The sequence below is a fragment of the Pleurodeles waltl genome, chromosome 12, assembly GCF_031143425.1.
Source record: "Pleurodeles waltl isolate 20211129_DDA chromosome 12, aPleWal1.hap1.20221129, whole genome shotgun sequence".
Lineage (NCBI taxonomy): Eukaryota > Metazoa > Chordata > Amphibia > Caudata > Salamandridae > Pleurodeles > Pleurodeles waltl.
The window spans coordinates 282279942-282303334 of NC_090451.1; the positions used below are offsets into that span (position 1 = coordinate 282279942).

General features: G+C 40.1%; 1 protein-coding gene across 3 annotated transcripts in view; it reads right to left on the minus strand.

Annotated features, from left to right (window-relative positions):
• Positions 1-23393, minus strand: part of NFATC3 (nuclear factor of activated T cells 3) — an 821290-nt gene that overhangs the window by 23363 nt on the left and 774534 nt on the right. The gene's annotated exons all lie outside the window — the stretch shown is intronic.

Sequence of the window (23393 nt, forward strand, 5' to 3'; positions counted from 1 at the left end):
TTTCCCTGTAGTAATACTTGCTAAATAGTGATCATACCTCCTTTTGACTCATATCAGCATCTGCAGTACAACGGTTTTCCGTCTCCAGTACAAACGGGGCACAGACTTATGATTCTTAAATAGCAGAGCATTTTGGGAGAGATTTCATCACACCATTTTATTTGGATGAGATAAATAATAATAATAATATAAAGTAACTTCGGTCTTCCTGAACATTTCGTTGGAGAGTGAGTGCGTGCATGAAAAAAAATAAAAATAAAACAGCTGTTTTATTCCGCGTCCGTCTGTGCTGGTAATGATCCACTGTCTAAATCACAACTTCTGTTCTGCCTTTTCCTGGGGTTATTATGCAGAGGCAGCTTCCAAACACAATCAATGCATAGCGGCATTAAAATGAACAAAATGAGCCGTGCCATTAATAACCAGAAGCAAGAGTTTCATGCATGCTGTAAAATAGAACTGCCAGTGCCTGGTGATGTTCATTATTTTCTGCACCCAAATACTCATACTGGTGCCTCATGGGGGCGTTTATTGCATACAGATGTACAGCAAGGCAGATGACTTGAGAAGTGAGAATTGTTGATAAAATTCTGTATTCCGATTTTAGTTTCCGAGTTTTAATTTCATGATAATCGCTTATTAAATTTATCTGGAGCAAACCTCAGGCCAGGAAAAGAGTGTACAAGATTATGACGAAACCGTTGATCAGCTAACAAGCCAATTAGGCTTTTGGGATTAATTTGTGTGAATGTTCTGGTTTTCAGTTTACTTTTGTGTACACAGTGCCGAGTATCGACATATACAGGAATATGATCTTGTGTTGTTTATGTTCAGTGAGGCTCGTGACTGAATAGTAGAATGGTGCTCGGCGTGAGTGAGGCATAGGGAAGCCAGTGCTTAATTAGTAAATAAAAACGTGCCGGTGATCAAAGCCCTCCTCTTAAACATGTGGCTGCTGCAATCAAATGTGCGAACATGGAATACATGGAATACTGAGGCAGCGTAATCCTGAAATCATCGCTGGCCTCCTCAATCCATTTAAAGCCACTCCCTGACCCTTCAGCTCACTCTTGCAGCTTTCTAATTTCCTTAGGGCACTTATCCAAAACGTTTATGCCCCACCACTTTCAAATGTCACCAGCCTCCACTGCTTAATACTGAATCTCGACAAGTCTGGAAAGAGTGGTTGCTTTGTTTCAGAACTTGCATATTTAAGAAACACACTTAGCAGGACTTGACTCATACAATGTTCAGAATGTGGGTTAAAAGGTAACTTTAGACTCTGCCTGTGTTTACAATACAATTCACCATATAACTCACACATTCCTTTAAAATTGCACACATGCTTATCGATAACAGCGCAGAGGATCCGGAAGTCTTACATAATAAAGCAGGTGGACATAGGCCACTCAGTTTCATAAGTCCGTAGCGGAGTCTGCCCTGTGCAGCACGCATGCCAGTAGACAAGGGAATTGGGAAAGAATCTCAAACCCACTCAACTACCTAAGGGGTAAGAGCAGCCAAAAATGCTCAATATATCTTCTGCTAGCAGCCAGTTACATAGTTAGATAAAACTTAATTAGCTACAAAACGCAATGCTTTCCTAGGCGAAATAACTAGATAAAGAAAATAAAACACCACCACAAATGTGGCCTATTCTGAAAACAAAATAAGCAGAATAAAATGTATCTGGGCTAAAGAGCACAAGCGGCAGGCCTAGGTACTAAAATAACGTGCCCAGAGACAGCATTAAAATGGCATACAACACCACTGCTTATGATCCCGCTGTCCACTGAAAACACCCTTTTCAAAATATAAAATACAGTCACAACAAATAAATAGTACGTAATATATATATTCTGCAGCAATGGTAGAGGACATGGAGAACAGTTGATGAATAATACACAACGTTAAGCAAACGCAAGTCCCTCTGTCCCTCACAGGCAATAGGATTGTCTGCAACATACCCTCCAGGCCACACATGGGGGCCCAAGTCTTCCCTGTCAATGGAACCACTCCTTTCTCGGTTTCTGCTTGCTTTAATTTACACTTGGGAGAACACAAATGATTCCCAGTCACAATCCACTCTTTAGAGGAACAGCAAGAGGATAGAGGCCTGTGCCGGGAGCCGCAACAGTTCCCTGTAGATCTACTGCATCTGATTCCTTTAGATTAGTGATTTGTAGCTGAAGCTGGGGAAGAATAAAATTCTACGGGCCTGGAAGAATATCTTTTTAAGGTTAAGAGCAAAGTGCTCTGTCCCTGGTGTAATCTCTCTCTGGGCTTTTAACCAATGCCCATCCGTTTGGTTGGTTCGTGGGCTTGCCTTTTAAAAGTCGCTTGATTTAATTAGTGAAAGGTATGCATACGTCATGCCTTTTCCTGTGTTTAGCCCGCCTCGAGTGCACCGGCCAACTACTGAAAACATACAAGGCTCCATGTTTTTGGTATGGTTTCTGGACTACTTTTTCTCGTTAATTCGTAGGCAGCGCAATCTCGCTGGGCAGTAGTCGAGCGCTTTGCATGACATCGACCCTATTACATGGATATCTGCACTGCTGCCTGTTACATGGATAATTGCACTTTTGCCGATATGTTTCACTGCGAGCGAACTTCTGTTTCCTTTGGTGTGTCAGCTCGCTTATGTGAAACTGTTTTACTTTTCATTTTCAGTTTATGTGGCAAGTACAGTCCGGTGGAGAGTTTCCAATGCTAATAGCCTTAACTCGAGCAAACGCGAGAACAATTTTATTGCAAATGCTTGTTCTTAACTGCTGCTGCCTTCAGAACTGCTTCTGTGGATCACTCATTGTAAAGCACTCCCAGAAGGGTGCTCTATTTCTTGCCACTGTATGCAGTCTGCTACTCACTTCTCAAAACGCCTTCCTGAGGTGGAAGAATCACTCACAAATGTCATGTTTACCTCTCACTCAGACTTTTCCCACACCTCATCCACTTCTTGGAGACCTTGGGAAGCTTCTATCACATGCCACGCCAGGATCCTCTAATCGAGACAATGCCTCTCATTTTTTAGGCACTCCAACCTCTTTTACAAAGCCCTCTATATCTCTGGCAGGACACACTGCTATTAAGTGTGCCATTTCTGCCAACTCTTCCACATGCTGCAATCTGCATCCACCATTACAATTCTCCCTTTAGAGTGGTCTATATACCTCTCTACCACTTCAATAGTGGCTGTCAAGTAATCAGTCTTTGCATTTGGTTATAAAGTTTATCAAATTTAGTGTGCACATCTCAGCTGATTTTTTTGTTTTTTTTTAACTTTTTCACCAATTCTGCATCACCGCTCAAAATGGCTACATAAACAAGATTCATCCGGTCCATCCTTACTTCCACTGTGTATCGTGATTTCCTTGTGTTGTAACTGCCTGCATTTTGACAAAGACAGTCCTAAGCATAGTTTGAAGAGAAAGAAAAGAGGAATACAGAAAGAGACTGAGAAACAGCATAAGGGAAAGAATTTGAGTGCTAATATAGTTTCTCATTCAACACATTCCACATTGTGGACATGGGTATTTGATTCAATACTGAATCATGATATTTCACACATCCCGCAGCCCGAATCTGGAGTCGTACAGCTGCAATGTTTGTAGATATAATCAAGGGCAAGGAAAACCTTTTCACCTGGCCTTTAATCCCCTGAAAAACCACTCTGCATGTCCATGCTGAAAAAAACAATCAGACCCCTGGGTATTAGAACACTATGGCCCTATTACAAACTCACCTTAGACAGCAACAACTTTGAATGAGAAATAACCTAACCCACGAACATGTGATAATTCTCAACAATCAATCATGTTTCAGATATTGCAGAGTGACAGATAACACTGGTCAACTTCAGAGATGCATAAACACATGAAATGTATCTTTAAAACATTGATAACCTGCACAAGACTGAGTCCCAAGTTAGATTTAAAGACTCCCTTACCAGGTAGAATACATTTGGATACTTGCTAGCGTTGGCACCCTTTCACATACTGACCAGGAATCTCAGCTAGCTGTGATAACTAGACACTAACTGCAGTTCAATGTGCAAATACATGGTACTAAGTTACCATGAAGTACGGGTATCCATGCTTGGAAATGGTCTCAATGCAGCCCAAAAGCACAGAAAACCAATTTCTAGTCAGCAATATTTGAATAACACTACGTACAAAGAAGCCTTTAAAAAATACATTGAAACACCTGACAGTGACAATGTGCCTGATCTACGTCACCTTTTCCGCTACTCACTTCTCTTGCACTCTGGCTCTAGTATGCACCTCAGGGTCCTTCTAAGTGGGCTAAGCTAAGTCAGGTTTCAGACTGACTTATATTTCTTGGAACTTGTCCCTTTCCAATTCATGAAGACAGTATACATTGATTTTGTCCCAGGAACCCAGGTGCTCCCTCCAGTGGGAAAGTCATCTTGGGTGGGGTACCTTTGTAAAAGGCAGCCCCTGCCCTGGCTTCACAGCATGTTATTCTGAGGGCTTGCAGAGGATGAATGTAGAAGAAAGTGATCCAGTCTGAGTCCTGTCAAGACGGCTCGTACAGAGAAGTCTTGTCTCAAGGCAGGAGTTTTCTAGCGCCGACTCTCGTCTGTTGTGGGAAAGTTGGAAAATAACCCTGAAAGGCTGTGGTAACAGTCTCATAGAAGCCACCTTAAAAAAGGCATTAGGGAAAAAACTAATGGCAGCAGTACAAAGTGATAGCAAATACACTTGCTGGATTATTTATTTTCCAAGAAGGTCGGATTATTTGAGAGAAAACAAAACATTCTATTGAATAAGAAACAGTTAAAGAATTAGGTTCTACACCAGAAACGAATGGCCAAAGGAAAACTGAGAACCAAGAACTGTGTATTACAGCATAAACCCCAGGATCTAAAGTTGCTACATTCATTTGGGTTGGAAAATAAAGACAAATAAAGTAACTCAGCAAGGAAATCAAGAAAATATGGAGCAAAGAACTGGAGGACTTGAAGCAGACTGTCCATAATACAAGAAAGAGTACTTGTTACAAGGTATGTTACTAGAGGTTCTACTGCTGGTAAGAAGGTATGCTCTATGTAAAATTAAAGTGAGAAGGTAGAAAACACTCTTGCACTTTTATATACATCCTTCCTCCCCCAAACCTTAAAGAACTTTACATTCTTTCTCCCCCCACCCCAAACCGTAAAGGAATAGAGGTTCCCGACCAAGAGAAGAGAATGTCTTTTCAGGTGAGGACAAGGTTCAGCATAGTGGGAAAGGGTGGGAGGTAACAGTGTCTTCCAGGTCTCCCTCCCAGCTGTTCCATTCCCAACACCATCCCCTCGCCAGGCAACATCAAAACTTTAGTCTGTAATAGCATACTGAGTTGGTGGTGCCTGGAGCATCGCACTGATCTCGAGGACCGAAGATGCGGACGCCATAAAGAAGCATGCCCTTATCTTTGCAAGACTTCGAACTACAATGACTGAGTTTATGCAGACGTTTTCTAACCATAAGCACAAGTCTTCCCCCAATAGCAAGTACCCTAAGTAGGTCTCAATATACCACTTATCACTTCCAAAATGCACATATATGCAACTTCTCCTTTTATGTAACCTCCTTCTGCAATAACATTTCAGAAACTCTACTATACATAATTGTGACCGGAAAGCAACATTGTGATGTCTTTCTTTAGAAATCTGACAGCTATAAATTATATGCTTTAAGCATGGCTGCATCCTCTGTGCTACATCACAACAGAGTTTTCTGTCGATAAAATGAACCAGTGGTACTACAGATTTTTAAACCTTCACTTCCCCTGGGGGTATCCGTGTTTACCTCGGTTTAACTTATTGGATCACTAAAATCTGCTACTAATATCAAAGTTATTGTCACAAACTTTGTAATGTGGGCTTAAGTCATTCTAAATTGTTTTAAAGTAATTTTTGTATAGTTTATGCCAGAGGAACTTTGAAAAAAGCATGCCATTACCCTGGGTTGGTTAAAAGTAGTTAATTAAAATCGTTTTTTTAATTGAATAAACTCTTGTTCTTTTACTGAGCAATGCCTTAAGGAATGGAAAGGTATAACGGTGTAAGTGGGGCAGGTGCGTAAATGCCTCTCCAACTTCATAAAAGTTTAAGTGGTTGAATACAAACCTTTGGTGGCCCTATTTCACCAGCGTGCTCGAGGCTACATACAGCAGGTTATGTCTTCCCCAACTCTTTTTCTAGTACTCAGGAATTAGCAGCAATATATCTGTTATTGGCACTGGACAGAGGGCTCGTTAATTATGTATGGTAGCATACGTGTTACATATGTTCTGTGAAAAGGTTCCTCTCTTCTCTGAACTTGCTTACCCTTTAAGGCATTCGTGTATATATATATATTTACATTTCTGCCTTGGCAACACCATACCAAAGTTGCCAGAAATTAACATTACACCAGGACCAGTGTTATGATAGGGTTGCCACACTCACTGCCCACACCAACACGTTATTTAACACCATGATGTTTTGGCCAGCATTTATAACAAGTATTGGTCCCAAAGAGTGTTTAGATGCCAAGAATTACTACAGTCGGGCAATGGCTGTCCATAAAGTGGTAAGAATTATCATTATACTTTCAGAACAATAACTGTGCTATAGATGTCGAACATATTCCAGTAGTAACACCACCTGTTCTAGGATTAACTATATGCCTTGGTTGGGAACATTTGTGCAGTGGATGCCCACAACATGCCAAAAATGATCACCATATTTCCAGGACTGTCATTTCATGGGTGGGCACCACAGCGCAGTAGATAACCACATCATTTCAAGAATGGTCATCAATCTTGCCGAGATCAGTAGTATAACAGGGGCATGCACCATCATCCAACAGAAGCACACAATTTGCTAGAATTGTGAGAGGTCCAATATTTTTCAAAGGACTGGGCATTGGGGATCAGACCATGGATGTCAGCAAGTTGCTGAAAATTACAACCATTGTGGCAGAGCAGTCATTTTACTAAGGTGGACTACTGGTAACTTATTACTCTTGCACGTAAACATGCTCGGATGTGCACACATGCACAAAAACATGCTTGCTCGCACATATTCAGTTGCAAACAAACACAGAGCATCAACATGACTACTGCTGCTACTCTTCTCTCTCACATAGGCCTGGTCCTGGTCCTGCTCCATTTCAGCCTTCTTGGGACAGAGACAGGAAGACAGGTGTGCCTCAGTTGGCTGGTTGGTTGGAGAGAATTTCCTGTAGGGGGCAAGCTGGAGTGTCAGTTGAAAAGGGATGCGTGGGTGGTTGTGTGTGTGTGGGGGGGGGGGGGGGGAACGCAAAAACTGTCCGTATGAGTGCCTGGGAGGAGGAAGAAGGGAGTAAGCAAGAGTGCCTAGTTAGGGATGGGATCCCAAAGCATGCGTGTGCGCTGAGGTGGAAAGGGAAACAATCGGAAATGGAGGGAGGCCTGACTAGCACGAAAGACTCTCACAGATGGGATTGATCGGGGGCCACAAGGTGCACTTGGGTGGCTGAAAATAGGGGGCTCTCACATTTTCTGCCAGTGGAAAAAGCTCTAGCTGAGCTACCCACTCAAGCAGTGGGAATTTTAAGGGAAGGTGTCAAGGTGTCCTCTAGCTCGAAAGGCTAACAGGCAGAACTTTAAAAAAAAAAAATTATATATATATATATAATTGCTTTGCAGGTGGAAGACATATTTTACCTGCATAACAATGTACTGGGTGTTTCTCTGAAGACATGTCATACACCCTTTTAGAAAAAACAACCAAAAAAGATTTGCTCCCATTTAGACAAATCCTAAAAAGGATTGATAGCCAGAAAAGGGGTTAGTTTGCACAGTATAGTTAGTGTTACAGAGACCATGGATTACAACAAATATTGATGATGGCAGATACAACATTTTTGTATCTAAACATATAATGCAAAATATCTAGAACGGAAGGCTATGTTTCAGTGTATCTGGCAGTCTACTAAAAATGTAAGAGACGTGTGGATGTAGCGTAAATATAAAAGTATTCTAGTAAAATAAATACAAGAAAATATTTGATGAAAAATTCACATCTACCGTTCTGAAACATCAATATGGCCTCAATCTCTCCACTCACAAGTCCATCAGAAGTGTACTGACAGGGTCAGCTCTAGCATTAAAGTTTTGAATCTTATACAATGCAACAATAACCTTTGTCATCTTAAAATGTTTGAATATGCCCTGAAGAGCTACTGTTCATGATAGGCGCTTTTATCAACAGAACGCTCAAAATCACTCGCTCTTGGATACTTGAAGAGAATGTTGGTCACACAACTTAAACAGACCTTCAACCTCAAGTAGAATGCCAATTATATTCTAAACTTCAAAATTCACTGTAATTAAAACTCGCAGGAATGACTGCCACCACTGAGCTACAAGTATTCTTAGAGGGTCACAATACTGAAGGTGGTGGGATAAAGAAAACGCAAAGCTTTCAATTCTCATGTGACCCTGAACCTGAGCATCTGCACAGTATTCAGTATAATCTGGAAGTAAGTTACTTACGATGTCTAGGTCTAGGTCTAAACAAACGTAAGAACGTACTTTCTTAATTCTTCTCAAGCCAAATTTAAGATTAAAAAAATTGAATACAAGTGCGGACCCCAAATAATACACGTGCTGATAAGATGAAAAACAATCCACCACCACTATGTAGTAGTCACATCTATTCCATTATCTTGGTGCAGCAACAATACCTCAGGTTATTTTGTAGCCTTAGCCTTTCCCGAGCCTCAATAGGCCTAAATTGCTAAAGCTATTGAGAGCTCAAAATACATTACTGCAGCTCGCTTCTGTTGTGAACTATGAAACCACCATTAAGTCATTGCAACTGGGGCAAATATATCCGAGAAGGAGCTTGAAACGTTAAAATTGAAGGGATTTGTATGGCTATCACTTAAAGTCCATTCATGTTGCAGGAGTAGAGATTTTACTAATTGATTTTATTGATTAATAATGTACTGATCACTGATGAACTCATGTGTGAAAAACTGGTGACTTTTGTAAATGGCCACCATAATTCATTTTGTTTTCTCCTTAGGCTAACTTAAGCAAAAATTTCAGTTGTTTTCCATTGCTCAATGCTTACTTAAAAGAGTGTGATTAATAGCTTATAGACGTGTAAGCAGCTACACCTAATGGGTTTTTGTGTTATGCCTTACAAGGTCAGATTTATTAGGTCATTGCTTGAGTTTGACTGTCTTATTGTTTAGAATTGTCACTAACGTGTCTTTAGATGGAATTAGATGTTACATTGTAAGACATTTCTTCCTGAGAAGTGAAGTCTTGATGAAATGTAACAATGGATCCACAGACAAGACGGAAGAGAAGAAGAAATTGTTATAAATAGAGTCTAGCAAATGATTGCGTAAACGTAATGTTGATGAATGAAAATTCAGTGTATTATAAATGTGTAACTTTTAGTTATCCAACTATAGTTTTATTGGCTGAATTGTAGAACACCCCATGTCTTGACCAATCATGAGTTTTGTCAAAACAATATAATGTTCTGTCACCTATGCTTGAGAAGAGTTCTTATTCTTCATGGGAGAAAGTCGGATTAGTGAAGTGGGTTTAGCTGTTGTTGCACACCAGACCCTATGAAATTTTCCAGTGACATGTTAGTCATGCAGGATTGAGAGATCGTCCTACCGATGGTGTCCCCTTGCTGAAGCGATCTACATGTTGTTGTTCTATGGATAATGTATGAAATCATATTATTATATGTCTTTTTTTTTTTACAGGTACCAGCTGCAACTCATAAATGAATTGCTGCATAATGATATTATTTTTGCTATAACCCGAGCAAGTATATTTTTCTAAATTTGTGTTTCTAAATTCTTTTTACATGAAGCCCAACATGTTAGTGCTAATTTGTGGTTAGTGAGGGAATTTGTCTTTACACGCTCATGATTTATATTGACATCCTTTGTTCATTTGCTCAAATGTATTTTATTTCACTGTTGCAAATATTAGTGTTATCAAGCTGTGTTATAATATTTGAGGTAATTTGCTTACTTGATTGGATTAAACTCAGCTATATAAGGCATTCTAATCAACCGTTAACGAAATGCTTATCATTTATGCTTGAGGATTATTTTCGTGACTTTATTGTTGTTAATATAGAGAAATAAATTTATAATTCTTCTTAATAAACTAGTGTGGTTATAGCCTAGTGTTTATATTATTGATTTCTTGTTTATTGATGATCATTATGACACACATCCTTGACATCTTATCAATGTTGTGTTGATCCATTGACCTAAGGCGTGAAATCCACTATTTGTTTTGAGATAATAGCTAGAATTTCTCAGCGCTGCAGCAATGTCACAAGCTTAACTCTTGCCTATAAGAAAGTACAATGTTATGTACTTTGACACACAGTAAAGCCTTATGTTCGCACCACTTTTACAATCAAGGAACAATGAATTTTTTGGAGAGCAGAGTATTCCACAAGCCAGACTAGCAAAAATCTGACTAATCTTGTATTTGCCACTGTTAACCAGTGGCCCAAGTTTTGTGATTTTTTTATTGGGAATAGAATGGAAGGGGATTAATATCCATTGATAGTTATTTTTAAGTTTCGCCTGATCAGACTGCTTAGATCTTGCCCAACACTTACCTGTACTTCCCATTGGTTGGCTTCCTCATTGCTTGAGTTTCCTTGACTCTGATTGGTCAGCGCTTCCTCATGGGGTTTCCCCACACATCCCTAGTAGTTTTCGCATGTAAGCCCTCTCTAGCTGTTGCTTCCCAAATGTCCCTAGTATTTTTGTATTTATTCCCCCACCCCGCTGCTGCTTCCCATACTTCCTTCATGTTTACCACCCCGCTCCTGCTGTTCGTCTTACTGCTCCTTCCCTCCTCCCCTGCACCGCTGGGTGTCTTTGTTGTATTTATGTTTCACTGAAAAGTGGTAAAGCCAATAGGTTTTGCCTATAAAAAAAATATACTGACTTTGTACGTGCTGCACAACAGTTGAAGTAAATAAAAAAAAAAAACACTATGGCATGGCCACATTAGCTGTATTATCATCTAACAGATTATTTCTACTTGATAACATCCTCTGACTAAAGATGTGCATGTTGGGCCTCACAGGATTTAGATGAATTGTTAGCAAAGCTATTTGTAATAACCATGTAATTTTTCCTATTTCTAGCTACTCGCCTATTAAATTAGTTAACTAGTTTCCTCAACAGTCTTACATCACTTACCGACTTGTAAAAAAAAAAAAAAAAAAAAAACACAAAAAACATTATTTTGATTATCTGTCATCCCAAGCAGTCCATAGGAAACAGATGCCTCATTGGGAGGGTCAATTTTATTGGCCACTGTATAAAATGTATCAGACTTGGCCTTGTTTGTTATATCACAAAGAGAAAAGAAGAAAAGCAAATGTCATAACCACCTACACAGCAAACTAGAAGTCGGATAAAAAGCTTGCCCTCGGAGAGACCTATTCTAGATTAGGTCATTCAGCCTTTGATAATCGAAGTTCTTTGAATCAATAGTTTATCTGAAGTCTTGAAGCTATTACTGCAGAAAAGGATGGGTACATTCACAAGAACACCTTTTTGGAATTAAAACTACTACAATAATTTTCAACAGATACAGACTGATTTGTGCTTAATCTGCAAGCTAGGTGACTGCCATTAAGAATGAAACAATTGAAGAAGGGTGCCTTATGTCACATCTGTCCAGAAGGTGCAGATATCTGCCTAGATATAACATTGTTTAATTCTCTGGGGACATCAGAAGGCCTTATGGGTGAAAATGTCTTTCTCATTAGAGTGTGGCGGTCCCAGCGGTAAAGACACCGCATTATGTGTTTGGCCAAAGCCAAACCGCCACAACGCTGCCAGTAGTGCCAGTGCGGCTGGACAGGTGCGGCCATCGGTGAGCACCTCTGGGCCGGCAGCATACCGAAGACCACCAGCCGTATTACAAGGCGGCAAACCGGCAGGCTTTTCGCTGCAATCGCCCCACAAGGAAAACCCTGGTGGTAACACAAGAGGAATCCCTATTCCTGTTGCCGGCACACGCACCCCACACATCCACACACCTGCAGACACAAGCTTCCACCCAACCACATGCATACATACACCCCCATTCGCTTGCACACAGACACGCAACCTCACTCGCTCTCACACAGACACCCCCTCACTCGCACACACACACACACCCCCACTTGCTCCCAGACACCCCTGCACGCACTCGCATACATATGCACCCCCTCCGCATTCATACACACACCCCTCCGCATACAAACACACCCCACCTTCCGCATACATACACATCCCCACCCTCTGCATACATGCACAATGCACACAACCCCTCCATGCATGCATACAGTCACACACGCACACCCATTCCGACACACACACATGCTCGCACACATACACGCACACACCACACACATGCACCTATTACACACACAGCCCCCACTTTCGGTAGGTCCACCTACCTGTCTGGGCCGCAACACCAGCCCACATTGAGGTGGTTGTCCAGGAGGGGGTGGATGCCGGCAGTTTCACTGCCAATGCTGCACCGGCGTGCCATATTACTGCTCGTAATTTAGAGGGCAGAGTACTTGCAGTGTTGGCAGTGTAACCACCTCTCACCCGCCGTCTGTCAGGCCCACAGTGTCGGATTTCTGCCTGTTTATGGGTGGATATCTATGGGTGACTCGTTATATGGCGGTCTTTTGGCGCCCACTTCGACAGCGGTCTTCGCAAAAGACCGCTGAAGTCGAAATGAGCACACGAGACAACGAATATGAGCAACCTTGACCATCAAGGCAGGAAATCTCTAAAAAGGAGAAACATCTGGTGTCATTATCTTCAGTAGTCTCAAGGGCCAGAATTTTTTGTCAAACAGAAGTAAGTATATTTCCACCTTGAAGCTTAATTCTTGGTGACCAACCTCAACTTAAGGCAAGATGTGACATAACTCCTACTCTGCTAAATGTTGTTTTAATAAAATTCAGTTGTAGACAAGGGAATACATAGAGGAACTCGAGGCAGGGTGGGAATGCTGTGTGCCTTTTCTGCATGATTCTCCACAATACAGACAAGTTTGAAAAGTATGTCCTGTAATCAAAGTTCCTCAGTATAGCTGCCAAGAAAATTGACCCAACAAAAGTTAACCAAATTGGGCACTGCTCCAAAAAAGACTATCAGCTAGGTTGCTGAGTGTTATCTTTGATTCAAAAGGGCTCACCTATCAAGGCAACATCAAAGAAACCAACAAACATAAGAATCAGTTAAAACATCAGCCACTTGTTTTCCAGACTATCTAAATACCTTGCGCTCAAGTATTGTCATAAAAAGAGTTCAAAATAGTTAAAACCTGTAGTAATAAAAGTGGTCCTGCGCTCTGCCGCCCAGCTTATTTACAGAAGGAGGTAAATGTGACAATACCAAACAAGTCCTTGCTTCACTAAGCTGGCTGCCTGTGCTGGCACAAAGCTTACAAGACCAACTTTATCATATGGAAGGCACGACATACGAATACCTCAAAATACTTGCCAACAAACCGGTTGTCTCTGGAAGAAACAAAGGCCTAGGGGAAAAAAGATTCATAGACATTATCCTTTACAAGTGCAAACACCTCTCATGAAGAGTGCTTTTTCGGAAAAAACTATAAAATCTTGTACTTCCTTCCAAAATATATTCACATAGCCACCTCCTTTATCTCGTTCAAAACTAGCCTAAAAAGTTATCTACTGGCTACCTAGTGAGCTAAGGTTTCTTCAAAGCTACCTCTTTGTCCCATATGGCATAAACTGTTGCATAGGCTCTCAATATTCTAATGAGACTACTGGATTTTGAGTGGCAGAATCGCCCGTGGTGTGGGAGACTAAGTCTAGCTAGCAGTGCCTCTTTCTCTACCCAAGGACAGGATTGACTGGGTAGCTGAGCGCATGACATACTTGGCTTATCAGAGAAGTCGTGGTCACTCAGGTCTCATCCGTTTCTCTCATTTACAATTTAGTCTCATATATAAATGACAGACAGAAGCAGTATACGTTTCAATAATGAGTTTAATAAAACAACTGCATCTTAGATAGCAAAGCATGAGCTGCAGTAACCAGGATGACACAACATGACAGTATTAAAATTGTGACGAGAAGAGTGAAGCTTAAAAACAACACAATCATATTGTCACTATAATCAATGGACTAGCTCCAACCTAGGCTATGATAGGGGACAGTATGTTAAGCTCTAATTCTGCCCTTCAGGTTCACCTCGGAAGGCATCAACCTCCATACCTGAGCAAAGGCCTGCGGTCTGCATTAGCATCTTTAGCGAAGCATTCAGCAATCAGCATACATTCATGGTTCCCTGGCTGGAATCTCCCTCTAACGTGTAAGGGACAAAGACGTGTTTTTATAATAACACAGCTGATGTTCTGAGTAAATATCCCTACGTAAGGATGTGTGTTTTCTACGAATGTTGGTGACTAAACTTCTACCACGTTCACCGGCAATGTACCGTGCTGTAGCCTTGCAAGAAGCACAGAGTGATCAAGAATGTCTTGTTTGAGAACAGAGTGCTGGTTTAGGCAAAAACAGTTAGATAAACGGAAAATAAAACAAGACTGTAAAAATGGTTATTGTAACAATAAGACGATGAAGCTGAATAAAATATATCTAGGTTAAAGTGCACAGTGGCCTAGTGTGTTAAAATAACGTGCATGGAGCTATAACTAAAATGGCTACACAACAAAACTTGCTTCTTACTACAACTATACACAACACTCCTCATGTTCTAGCAAAACGTCTCCTTGTTCATGTAAACTATTAATCTGTAACGTGCTTCAGTCATGTTAATATGAGCTCATTACATCTGTATTGTAATGCTCGTATCCTTTCATATTTAATTGTATAAATGTGTTTCTCCAGTGTGTGAAGCACTCAGACACTCTGGATGAAAGGTCATTACATCACTTTACAAAAAAATTAAATAGGTAATTTTTTTGTGAAGCGATCAGTATAAACTACCAGCAAAGATTCACTTCAATGAGTCATACTTAACTGACAATTTACAGCCACATTCCCGTAACTTTCAAAATTGCTAAGATCGAAATTCAGATATCTTGATTATAGGAAGACTGAATACATTTTCCAATGAATTGTGCTAGAGTAATACACATTCAATACCTTAAAGGTTAATTTCAGTCCATTGGCCGGACATGTCAAGGTGGCAAGGTATATTAAACACCTCGCCCAGCGTCTGGCAGAAAGGTTGGTCCAACATTCCAATGCTGTGTAAAAGTACAGACTAGAGAGACAATATAAAAACACATGGTTCTGTAGTACATCAGAGCAATGAAGCAGAAATGAAAGAACCCCCATGAGGGGGGTTGGACAGATGGTGACGCTCTGCAAATATGGTGGTCCTATCGCAAGCTCAAGTTCTCTTGGAAGGAAGTTCTGGGCAATGTGAGAGGGTTTTTTGGGGTTTTCTTATTATACCGGATCACGTCATAATTGTCCTAAACCGGAGGCCTAGAGATCTAAAACACTTAACTAATGAGGAGTGGAGAACAGCTACCAATATGTTCCTGGTAGCGAACCAGTTATTACTGAGCAGCTTGAAATCGCCCAGGATTCTGACTATATAGGATTTGGTGGATAAGCTTTGGTTACTGCTAGCGATGGAGAAGTTAACCTGGGATCTGAATGATATGGGGAACACAAATGAACACGAGTGGCAGACCGTAGTCGAATACTTGTCCATGGGGAAAGAAATGGGGACCAGGTACTGGAATGTTTGGAGAAACTTTACAAGTGACTCTGAATATGTTTGTATGAAACTATCTCTATTCATCCATCGAAAGAAGGAGGTAGGAGGAGTTATTTTTTCTATCTTGAGAAAGGAACGCAAGGTAGTGTTATCTTTGATAAAAACTAAAAATCTCGTTGAGAAAAAGTACATTTCAGAGTAGTATACAATAAACTTTCCATTGGCACTATATTACCACCATTTTATCACATTTGGCTTAAAAGATCAAAACAGCCAGTGTTATTTGTTAACCTCTAGGGCATAACCCTAGGAACCTACAATCAGTAAGCAACCAATCCTTAAACAGTCCGGACCCCTTTTTCTAGTAATAGATTCCAACCTCTTACAACACTAGAAGGTCTGGATTGACTCAGCATGAATAAGAAAGACTCCTCTCACAAAGTGGTCCCGCAAGCAAACACAGAAGGGCCTAGTATGAACAGGGTAGATACACTGCATGCAATGGTATCCGATAGGAACACCGCAGAGACCCAGTTGAACCAGAGAGATCTCCTCTCGACAGCAATCTATACAACAGATGGCGGCATACCTCCACCAATCACAGATAATGTGTGTTCCCAATTTCATCAGAATATGGGAATAGCCATACTTTATTGTAATGTGGCAGGCCTAATTAGAAAGATCAATAACGAGATTTGGGTGAACTTTATAGAAGATTTCTCCTGTATATGCCTCCAGGAGACCTGGGTATTAAACCCTGTTCACATAAATGGCTATAAGACATTTCACATACCAGCAGTACAGACCAAGCATGGTAGACCAAAAGGAGGTTTATGCGCATACATTTCTAATAAGCTGTGGCTACAGAATTAAAAAATGCGATTTACGAGACCACACTACCAAATGATAGAGAGTAACCTGGATCAGAATACTCAGCTAGTAGTTATAAATTATTATAACAATGCATCACCAAGAGAAATGCTTAATATTTTAATGGAGATGGGAGAGGACCTAGAGAAAATATGTGCAAATAATAGACGTGAGACTTTTATTATATGGGGCGGTGATTTTAATGTTTATCTTTGTAAAGAGCTTTTGGAAAAGGTGTGCGGTTGGGACACTGAAGACACTGGCTTAAGGCCTCATTTCTCACATACCATCCAAGGAGATGAGATGAACTTAGTGGTCCAAAAACATAACCTGTCTTTTGTAAATGAGTTACATTTCAAAGAACCAAAGTTTAAACCAAGAATGGAAATTGCAATTTTGGAAGAGGATTGGGTCGTATATTTTTCCAAGATATACTACCAATCTACTGACATAGACTCTGTGGTCTTTTTAAAGGCCCCAGACGCTCAGGAAGGCCCATGTTTGGCTGTAATACCCCAGTTTAGTTTAGAGGAGGTAGTGGAAGCCATAAATATAAGCAAAGTGGGGAAAGCGCCATGTCCCTACGGCGTCCCAATAGATTTATATAAGGCAGACACGCACCTATGGGGCCCTTTAATGACGCAGGTATTGAGGGCCTTTTGTACACAAGGCCCCCCATCTACGTGGCGAGACTCCATCATCATCCCTATATATAAAAAAGGTGACCGCCTTAACCCAGCTTGCTATAGGCCAATCTCCCTGCTTGACACATCAGCTAAACTAGCGGGAGAATAATTTTAAATAGACTACAAACATGGGCGGAAGGAAATGACATCTTATCCCCAGTACAGTATGGCTTCCGCACAGGAATAGGTACAGTGGAACAGGGCCTGAATTTAAGCCTCCTAGTGGGGAAGTACACAAAGACCAGAGAGGGTAACTTGTACCTGGCCTTTATAGACTTATCCTCAGCATTTGACTGTGTATTACATGAGAAGATATGGGACATTTTAAGTAGCATGGGGGTCGAATTAATAATAGTTCAGTTTATACGGGACATGTATACAAGATGTAGAGCAAGAGTAAGGTACGGGATGAGAGGGGAATGCACTAGGTATTCGTTCTTGCTCCACTCTTGTTCTCACTATACATAAACAATCTAGAACGAGAACTGATAAGCAAATGTAAAGACCTTCCCCAAATAGGTAACCGTGCTGTCCCTGCACTGCTTTACGCTGATGATGCAGTACTTATGGCTAGGAAACCATTAGCCTTCCAAAAACTTTTAACTACCTGCATAACCTTTATGACAGATCTGGGACTTACAGTCAATCGGTCCAAAACTTTTATTATGAATTGCGGCAGGCAATCGGGTAAGAGTTACAATACTACCATCCATGAGGACAAAGTGGAGATAGCTCGTACCTTTTCATAATTGGGCATAATGTTTGACAAACAGGGTTCCTGGGCACATTGTGTGAAAACAAATAAAGACCAGATCACTAAAACAATGGCTGCTCTGAAGATTTTTTCTAAAAGGCTAGGGGGGATTCCCCCGCCGAATATGGTAAAAATCTACAAAGCTAAGTGCATCCCGGCTGCCATGTATGGATCAGGTATTTGGGGGAATACTAACTGTAATCCGATTCAGACGGTGGAGAATGATTTCCTCAGATACTTGTTAATGGTACCAAACGGTACATCGTCATACATTAGCCACGTGGAATTAGGGGTTTCCTTTGTAGCTGATTTGATAAAGATACAGCCATTACTATAATGGCATAAAGTGTGGACCTCGGAGCACACTGGATTAAACAAGGCCATCCTATCTGATTGTATGAGGCTTAATCACTCGCTAAGAGTTCCTTGGTTGAAATATATTATGTTCTTTTTTGGAAACATGGGTTGTAAAGACTATTAAACAAACCCAGAATCATTGGGAAAAATAACCAGGAAAGAATTGAGGTCCATGACATTGAAGTAGCTGGAAGACCAGCGATGGGAAGTAGAATCGAAAAAGCCCAGTGTTACGTCCAACCAACTAATTCTGTCTACGGAAGGCATGCAGCCTTACCTATTAAGCGTGACAAACCATCGACATCGTTTTGTCCTTACAAGATTATGATCAGACACCTTCCATCGTCCATTCTGACTATGAATGACTGGAGCACAGTTTTAAGAGTATGCCCCTGTGACGCGAAGGCAGCCCAATCTACGATGCACGTGGTCCTCTTTTGTAAATGTTATGATAAACAGAGAAATTGTTATTTATTGCCATTTCTAAGATTGATTAACTTGCGCCAGTGTCGTGATGCGTATTTTAGCTTACAGGTTTGATCTTCTATCGAAATGTGTGGAATTTTGGCAAATTTTTTATGCTTAGTACTAACTGTAAGGAAGTCCATGGGCGCACTGGCCTAAATTTATTAAGGTGATTTAAATATTTGTATACGGATAAATTAATGAGGTGCATTTTTATTTTTTTACTATTTACTCTTTACTATTTTATTTATTTATTGTGTTTATATATATAGATGTGTTTTTATTTGATACTTTTATGACTTGTTGAAAGTCGAATAAACTCTGTTTGATAATGATGATAAAAACTAAAAATCTCGTTGAGAAAAAGTACATTTCAGAGTAGCACAAATTCTACAATAAACTTTCCATTGCCACTATATTACCACCATTTTATCACGTTTGTATATTAAGTGCAATGTCAATGGCTTAAAAGATCAAAGCAGCCAGTGTTATTTGTTAACGCCATCTCCCAAGTGACTAAAACATGTAAATTACGCAGGGTTATGGACCCCATCATACACTATGGAACACTACTGTGTATTGAGTAACGAGGAAGCATATGTACTTAACTGGTAGAAATTAATACTGCCAAAAGCACATTTTGATTCATCACATGGAAAGAAAAAAAACATTCTGTCATAAGCAACAGCCCGTTAAATTTTTCTTAATTGGAACAAGTGACCCTAAAGATCAATCAACTGCTAAATGGCATGATAAACTTGTAATCCAACAGAAGAAAGGGCATCTATTGTGCTCTCACTTGCTTGCCTTTATTTGGCTTCTGTTATCAAAAAGTTTAAAAGTGACGAACAGATGTAATGTTTGGACTATATCTGTTTTTTAGCGCACAACACATATACAGCCACTAAGAGCAACTGATAGTGACAGACTTGTGCCTCTGCCACCTAAGAGGAGCTGCTGGTAAAACAAAAAAGCACCGCAAGTTAATTTGAACCTTTCCAGTTATTATTTCGTTGCCTCCTTTCAGTGTTGCACTCTTTGGGATTACTCGGGTACAATCAAAATTATTGCAAGGGGGAGCCAAGCCTTTTCAACCTTGTTAAAGAGGTTATCAGCCCTGATCCTGCTCATTGCTGAGTTTGAGGATCTTTTGTTATGGAAGAGAAAGCAGTTAACCTCATGAAACACGCTGATGTAAACTGTGAGTGAATAACTGGTATAGATTCCCCCTAGCAGCTAGCCAGAAATCATTAAACATTCAACAATATTGTTAAATGAAATCTTTGAAAACGAGGCAGTGCAAGTACTATAAACACATTGAGCATGAAAATGTATTGGACGAGTCCAACACCTAACATCGAAAGTCAACTGAGACTAATCACAATTCTGCGCGAGATGAACATCTATTGTGGGTCATCAATCAGGGAAGAAGACTCCTAATTATGCATAATTATGCATAATCTGTCAACAGAATTAATTTTGAATCAGATGCTTTCCGTGACTACAAAGTCAGAAATGTGTTTCTTTCCTTCGCTGCTAATGGGTCAGCCCACTGATTGTCACTGGTTGGCTTTCTTGTCAATCTAATTTGCTTGTTTATTATTTTATGCCTTTCTTTCGTCAGGTGTTCGTTCCTCCTCTTAAGTGTAACTTCTTTAGAACCATTTTGATTGGATGACTTGTACCCTTTCGTGGCCGACATTAGGAAAACTACTTCTTTCATTTTTTTAGTTCTGCCTGGGAATGCATATCTTTTCTTGCTCTCTTGCATGTAGGCTTCTTTACTCTCACATAACTACCTCTGCGCTCTCTGTGGTGTTCCCTCGCTTTGCCTTACCATCTCATCAGTTGCTTCCCAAGCTCCTCTAGGCCCACTTGTTTTTTTTTTTAAATATATTTGTATTTTGGCCTGATTTAAATTTCTATTATTTAAATTTCTTTTTTACTTTTTCTGAGTTCCTTTTTAGGTCGAGCGTGCAAGCGCTCTGACCTGTAGTTAGTACTGTGGGCTTTTAACCACGCCCACCACACGCCCATAACTTCCACTAGTTTGTGGGCTTACTTTTCAAAAATCCTTTGTTAACATTGGTAAATGCTTTACGTTTGTCCCTCCTTGGGGCAGTTTTGTTACTGCTTTGCAGACTGCCCCTGTTACATGAATAATCTTACATCTGCCAATATATATGACTGTGAGCAAACTTATTTTTCTTTTTGTCTCTCTCCTTCGTGCTCATGCACATGGTGGCCATGGCACTTTGAATCGTCTCACTTATGTCAACTGTTTTACTTTTAATTTTCAATTTACGTGGCAAGAAAAGTCCAGTTAGGAATTTACAACGCTAACGGCTAACTTGAGAAAATGCGAGACCTATTGCATTGCAAATGCCTGTTACTATTTTGGAAGGCCCAATAGCAGCTATTTGCTGCCGGGCCACTCCTTCTGTACAGTGTGCTTTTGTGCACCCTTTTTTATTTAAGTTACATCTCCAACATTGGCGACCACATTTTGGAATGGCAAATTTAAATAAAGACCAAAATGGCCACTTCGTTATGATGTGTAAGCATGCATGTTTCATGACATAGCAGCCAGTTTGCCATCTGGACATCACTAGCAAAGTCAAAAATCAGCTACCCATTTCAAAGTGGAGACCCTAGGGGCTCAGACAATGCTTGTCTAACATCAATAATCAGTGCCACCAAAATTCAGCAACAACGTTTGATGTATTTACTGCTTTCATTTCCAATGGCTCTACATATTCCTCATTTTAATGCATCCTTTCATGCATACCTTCATCCGGACCCTATTATAAAATATTCATTAACAATTATGTACAACGGTGCTTCCAAGTCTAATTAGTATACTTTTAATCTGACAAAATGGTCCGTTTTTAGATACGTTTATCTTTGAGAGCCCATACATCAAGTACTCTATCAAATTATTTGCCTCTGTAAGTCACTAGTCCATTGCCTGATGGGACTTTGTTCTGAAAATATGAATTTGCCAGGCTTCTGTTTTCTTTGTTTCACCTTCCTATTCCACTTCTGCCCTTTCTCATTTGTTTCCAGAAGTTTGTTCAACATTCTGCGGCATAAGAACTTTTCGTAAATATGAAGAGCAGAAATGATTTATTTAGGCTCATGGTTTCTAAGTACTATTTTCACCAACCTTTTCTTCTGAGGAGGAGTGAAATTTCCACCTTACGTTGGTGTTGCAGATAATGCCTTGTAACATTGGAACCTACACTTTTCTTTTTAATTTCAAATGATGCTAAATTATTCTCATTATAGTTTTCCAAGTGTTTTGACAAAGTATAAATTTCCACATGGACATTTCAACAGATAAATTACATCGGTCGAAATTCATGAGTCATGTTTATTAATTTCACGTTTTTCTGATTAATGGATGTTTCAACATAGCTCCCTTCGTTATATTAGTAGAGTTACCACACTCCAAAGAAGGGTATGCGCCTGTCTTTGTTGGTGCTTAGGGGCTGCATCAAGATTTGTCTCCTCGTGTACAATCATGTCTTGTTAATTTCTTTATTTCAGTATAAACTGCCAATGGGTTAGGGTAGGGTGTTCTAATATGAATGTGATTTGCTAAAATATGTCTTGGGGCTCATTTGCAATTCTACTTATATTGTTGGATTGTCTGCTGTAGGGTAGATCCTTTTTCTAGCAATTCACGTAGATTAAGTTTTAAGTGCTTCCATCCAAGATATATATTTTAACAAGGTGTTTAGCTTGGGATGAAATTAGCTGGCACACTGCCTCAATCTCTAAACTCGATGATAATTTCAATTTCACACATCCGCTATCTGTTTTAAAATAAAATGATTCTGTTTTATTTGTAATAGTTGGTTGAGTGGCATAGTTTCAGTGAGTGGCTTGGAATGGAAGCTGCTTGAGAGTAGTATTCTGCTTGTGTCTGTCTTTAGGACACAAATATACACTAAAAAGACTGTCTGAATATTATGGTGTATCAGAACTTCTCTGTGGTCTGACCGACAGATGACATTACTTTGATGTAGGATAATAGGCATAACTACTGTATTTATCGGCGTATAACACGCACCGGCGTATAACACGCACCTCATTTTAAGAGGAAATTTCAGAAAAAAAAAAACCATTACATTTTATCGGCGTATAACACGCACACATCATTTGCCCCCTATTTTCAGGGAGAAAAAGTGCGTGTTATACGCCGATAAATACGGTACCTCCCAACAGGTAGTTAAATCTTGAGCCACATAGGAATTCAGACGAAATAGAGGATGTGACTTTAGCAGCCCCAATGTAACTCCACCCTAGAATTTGGACATACCAATACTAGAAAGGTGTGAATCAAAGCATACAATATGGTCTATTTGTGCATATCGAAGTCTCAAAACTTGGAAAGTGCATTAACAGGCTTAGGCTTTAATTAAAAAAAAGATACCAGTCTAGGTAAAGAATCCTTAAAAAGAATCAGAAAGCAGGCTGGATCCAAAAAGA